Source organism: Tympanuchus pallidicinctus, unplaced genomic scaffold (genome assembly GCF_026119805.1).
Source record: "Tympanuchus pallidicinctus isolate F22 unplaced genomic scaffold, pur_lepc_1.0 scaffold21, whole genome shotgun sequence".
In the NCBI taxonomy this organism is placed as follows: domain Eukaryota; kingdom Metazoa; phylum Chordata; class Aves; order Galliformes; family Phasianidae; genus Tympanuchus; species Tympanuchus pallidicinctus.
Window position 1 is genome coordinate 6,289,897 of NW_026294733.1, and position 6,069 is coordinate 6,295,965.

The window sequence follows — 6,069 nt, forward strand, 5'->3', positions numbered from 1 at the left end:
AAATATCTTAGTCACTGAAAAAGTACTTAGGGGTTGGTCAATCAACCCCAATAAATTGTTAAGTGCTCTGCTGGCTTCACTGACACTAGAATAATTGTAACTACCAGATGAGCTACTGTGTAATCAGTGAATATCAATATACAGATGTTATAATTAAGAAATATACAGGAAAGTTAGGCTAAACAGGTTATCACGCTAAAGAAGAACTGATGGAAACCTTACCCTTGTCCTGGGCTCACTGAAAAGACTCCGAGAGGAGCGATCTCCAAAACAGTTCCTACCCCAGTGGTAGTCAGCTCTTAAATGGGATCTAAGAGAGGTGCAGACAGGCTCCACACTTTCTGGTAGCACAGGAGAATTGTCTTCACCTGTGCTCCCAGGCCTGACTCATTGCTCACCACAGGTGGTCAACAAGAGGTTCAGGTCGTGATTCAGCAGTTCTCATAGAGCTAGCTAGCTCCAACTGTTTTTTCTCATGTTTCAAAAGAAGGATGTAGCTTTTATTAGTGTAGTAGCTGCACTGAACACATGAAATCACTTTTCTTCACGTTGTATGACTTAGTTGCAGACAATTTAAGTAGACTTACATCAATAATAACTCCTGTCTGCACAGAGATGTCATGTTTGTAATTTGTTTTTTCCTGACTGGCAACAGGCTAATACACTTGCATATATTTTTAAGTGCTCTAAATTCTGCCTTCACTTTGCTTTGAAACCAAATTGGTCAAGTCTTTCACCTTTTTAAACTATATATTTTTTTCAAATTGAACTTTGAGCATTGCAAAAGATCACATTTTATAATTTGTAAATACATTCACAAAAAGCAAATTGTGCTGTTCAGACTTACAGGTTATTCTTTTTGATTTAACCATATTCATTCTTGCTCTGCAAACTAATTTTCTATTTTGAATATACCAGACTGTAAAAGTTTTCAGAATGCTTTAGAATTGGTTTTTGCACAAAAGTGGAAATGTTAGGGGGAAAAGCAAGTTACACTGAAAAACCTCAGATTTATATTGGATATTCTTTGCTCAAAAGAAATTTAGGTATGAATTTTACAGCAAATGCAAAATTATTAAACAGTCAGTATTCTGTTGGAGCGTAGTACTTTAACATACAAAATAAGGATAATTTTCTAATTGTGAAGTCCTATTGTCACCAGCTTTTAAAAACCAGAGTTTTTAATGCAGACAAGGGTTTGTTCTCCCCAGCTGTTTGAATAGTAGGAAGGATCGATGTATTTATCCTATTAAATACTTTGTTCAGAGTTCATATTCAATCACATTCAGCATCAATAATGCTCATAATGTCAAGTTGTATATTAGAATATATGAAAATTAATGTCAGTTCTTAAAAATCCTGGTTATGGTAAAAATAACCAAAAAAGATATGCAGTAAAAAGAGCAAATAGTGGTAAATGTGTACATATATATATATATACACACATATACAAATAACATATTTATTTCTCTATTTAGTGTAAGTTAAAGGAAATTAAGGGATTTTTTTCCCATTACTTTTGACTGCCTTGCAATAGGAAGAGCAGAAACTAAAGTTTCTGTAAAATGGCACTTTTTACTGTGGGAAACAGGACATTGTGTGGGAGAAGGTAAGCAATTACCTTGCGCTGTCACACAGTGTCAATGTATTATTCACCACTGTCCTAACTTCGTACCCATCCCAGTAGAAAGGATGCATTGGTTTTAGCTCACAACCCTGCAAAATTGTCAGAATGTGGCTTAAATTTATCTTTCATATGTTCTGCTTGAACCGAAATGTGAGAAACACAAGAACTAAGAACACAGTAACAGAGTTATATCATACAAAATTAGAAACCTCAACTAGGTAATAATCTTCCATATCATTGTGGGTTTTTCTCTCTTCCTCTACATTTTTTCATAATTTCAAAACCAGATGAAAATTCAGAGATTTAATGTCTAGAAACTATGCAATGGCACACCAAGTCATCCACTGCTGTGCTCAAAGACTAGCTATCACCAGAACTAGCTATCATCAGCTGGGATAAACCCAAGCATTAATGAAGCATAGATGTTACATGAATGTCCTCAATAGGCTTTTCTTATCAAGTACTGTCAAGTGTTTTGATATTTTGATACATCCTGTCAATCTACCAGCTCAGTGTCTTTCTCTTGTACATAGTATACAAAAATCAGAGGAGATTTTATTGCTGCTTTGTTATTACAGTCTTTTTTTCTCTTCCAATTCATGAAAAGAACGCTCTCCATTTGCTTATTTGCTTTCTTTATAAAAGTAATTATTGCAGGATTCATCTCTTATCAGTAAACAAAGCATTTCAACTCTGTGCATAAATGTTGTCCATCTGTGAAGACTGAAGTTCTTTATCAGAACGAGTAGAACCTTGGGCAGTAAACTACTCCATTCTCCAACACTTCATCAAAATCATTACTTAGCCGTGGCTGAGTGGTGCTTGTGTACAAAGAATAAATATCCATAGATTTTTTTCAGAAAGTGGTTTTATACAAGTCATGGTCACTGAGGGTCAGCAAAGTGTGTTGGAAGTAACAGTTACTGATAAAGCATGAATTCAAATGTATTTTCTGGCATGCAAGCTGTAAAACAAGACAAATAGAGGAATCCAAAGAAACTTAAAGTACACTTGCAATTGTAAAAATAAGAGTCAATCACAGCTGAGGAAAAACACTAATCCTGTGTATTAAATGTTGTACGAAAGTAGGACAACATAGCAAAACTTTGTAACACAAAGAAACAGGCACTTCAACTAAATCAGAATGCATTTGGATTCTATCACGTCAAAGAGGTCTTTAGTTCACAGAATCATCATCTGACCTCAGTCATGACCATTTTTTACTTTATAAATAAGAGTAATTTTTAATTGTTTTAAGGTACTAAATTCTTTACATGCCTTAAGGAGCAAATATCTTTAGGCTGTATATAATTACATATTCAATACTATTGCAAAGGCTGTTCTCCTCCCTTACCCCCAAAACACCTGCTTTGTTTATAATAATGTTTTCATAGAGCAGACAGAAATATTTTGTAATTTATGACTAAATAAAACTAGCAATCTAACACTTTACTTAAATACTTATGCCTACTCTTAATGTACATTAAATAAGCTGCATTACCATAACTGAATGGCAGCTTTACTTTAGTGAAAATTAGGAAATTGCTACTGTTAGAAGATGACATTTCTAAGGGCTATAAAAGCCTGTGTTTATTTAACATACCTGGAAACCCAATGCCCCATGAGGGGAATTGTTAGAAGATTAAAAAGCAGGTTCTTAGCAAAGAAGCCAAAGGTTGTACCTCCTTGTAAAACAAATAATAGTAAGAGACAATACTGAAACTCTAACTATGCTCCTTTTATCCTCATCCTGACCACTGACTGAACCAATCACTATTTAAGCCAGTTAAGAGCATTTGCAGTCTGTTTGGGAAAATCATACTGGAGAATCGCAAAGTTCCTTAGACTACTTTGTGAGAAGGACTTGAATGCCATGATGTAACAGAATGGGAATGATCAGAAACAGCTTTTTAAAATAGTGTGAATCTGACAAGGTGGACAGAGGCTTGCTGACAGACGTCAGCATACATGCGTCTCACAGCTGGAGTCAGGCATCTTGTAGCACTAACTGAATGATTTTCAGGTGGACTTCATGGACATATGAAAAAGCAGTAACTGCAAGTTGCTGCAGGTGAAGGAACATTTGGACAATGCTCTCAGACACAGGATCTGATTTTTGGGTAGTGCTCTGTAGACTCAGGAGCTGGACTCCATAGTCCTTGTGGCTTCCTTCCAACTCAGGATATTCTATGATTGCATAAAGCTATTACAAAAAATTACCTAAATCCGTTTACCATGGACTGAGATGCCTAAAAAGCAATGCCTACAAATATCAGTAATTACATGTATTAAGGCAAATAAAAGCTATAGTCAGGAATGCCTGCTAATATAGATTACTTTTTTTAAATTAAGGAATTAAGCCTCAAAAGGCCAAACCCGTCTCTCTGTACCCTATGAAGTCTCTACATGAGAATATTGTAACAGTGAATAAAGGACCAAAAACACTCAGGGGTGCAGGAAATCAGAAGACATAAAAAAACAGATATGTTTAGAAAGCTCTGTATACAATGCACCTATTAATATACCTCTATGCTGCACACACAGAAATATATTCTCTATTAGAAAATGACTTTCTACAGTAGAGATCAGTTCATTAACAGCTCTTTACAGAGCAGTCACAAGAGTATTAGTGTGTGCTTGAAATAAATTAAAAATAAATTAAAACTATTGGATAAAAGTGCTCTATTCACCAATAAGCAAACGAAGGTAAGCAAGTTTAATTCCAGCTGTACTAGAAGTTAAGACTCACAAGACTACAACATTCCCTCTTAATTTTAAAATTAGAAAGGAATTTGTTTGCTCACAAGATATTATTACACTGGGGGCTGATCAAGCAGTCATGACTATAAGTGAGCACCTTAATGTCTGAAATCATCAGGAAAACATTCAGGTCAGTGATGCGTAAGGCTTTCTCTAAGAGATCCATTTAAAGGTGAGGTAATCTGCTGCCCAGTCCTCACCTGGAGTACTGTGTCCAGATGTGGGATCCTCAGTACAGGAGAGACATTAATCTGTTGGAGTTTGTCCAAAGGAGGGCCACAGAAATGATCCAAGGGATGGAACCCCTACAGTGACATGCTCTCCAACTCAAGCAATTCTGTAATGATCTCAAAACATCTCCCACGATACACTAACAAGGAAAATAAGTTCCCAGAGACACCAGATTGCAATGTAAATCTGCTCTGATTTTATTACTAAAAAGAGAAGGCAGGATTTTGTTACATATTTCAGCAGGCAGTTTGGTCACCAAGATTATTCAAATTCGTGTAATCCACAGTGGTCTCTAAGGCACTCTGCTAATAATAGATTAATGAAGACCACATTCAGTATTTGAGCTCTTCTGCTTTTCGGTGACACTACTCACATTGCCCTGAGGGCTGAACAGGTGGCAAAGGTCTTGCTGCAGTTGCAGGAAAATCCTGGACCTAGTGATTTTGCTCAGGTGTTGAAGGACAGTGGGTCTTCCAGGTCATTCACATCACTAAACACCACAGAATAAATAACAATTCAACTTGAGCCCGATCTGAGAACTTGCTACTAAATGTACTTTATCTGATACGTCAGGATCCAGGAGAACAAAAACATCATGTGAGAATAGCATCAAAAAATTTGAATATGGGAAGTTCCTGAGATTTGGGAGTCTCTCTGAGATCTTTTCTGATATGATGGCATACATTGACAAAACCCACAGAATGCGTAAGGCAAACAGTACTCAATTCAGTTCAACTCTTTTAGATGATTTAAAACAAAACAAAAACAACAACAAAAACCACTTCTGAAGCCTTAGAGAATGTTAGTGAACTGTTTTCCTCAGTCAGTGCTCATATTGTTCTGCTTACATCTCTAGATAATTAAATAAAAACTTGATAGATTGAGGTCAATAAATATTAATCTGTACTGACACCAAATTAAGTCATCCCTACTTAAGCTGTTATTAATACAAACATTTTCCTAGGATGAAACACGGATTTATCTGTCTCAGAGCAGGGTGCTTATTTCTCCAGCGTGTCCCACTCCAAGGCCCAGTTCACACCTATAAAAGATCCTGCCTCCCCTTCCTGCAAGATGTTGGTGAACATAAATTAACACAGAACATTCATACAAGTTATTCTGCGATTTTATTAAAGCCAAAACATTATTTTTCTTCATTTTGATACTTTTGACTAGAGTGTTTTAGGCTTGGGTCTAAACTACATCTTGCTCCCACAGCACCTTCCCTAAAGAAAACAATATTTTCTATGAAATAAATAAACAAAGTTTACTGTGGACTAAATTTCGCTTGGTGGAGAGAACCATTTTCCACTGATAAACTGTTTCAACGGAAATTAACCAAAATTCCATTATCTGTAATGTAGACCCAATGAAAGAGAGGTGGGAAATAAAAGGCATGATATTCAACAAAGTTGTTTCTTCCCTAAAGACTGCACAAAGCCCAATTAGTT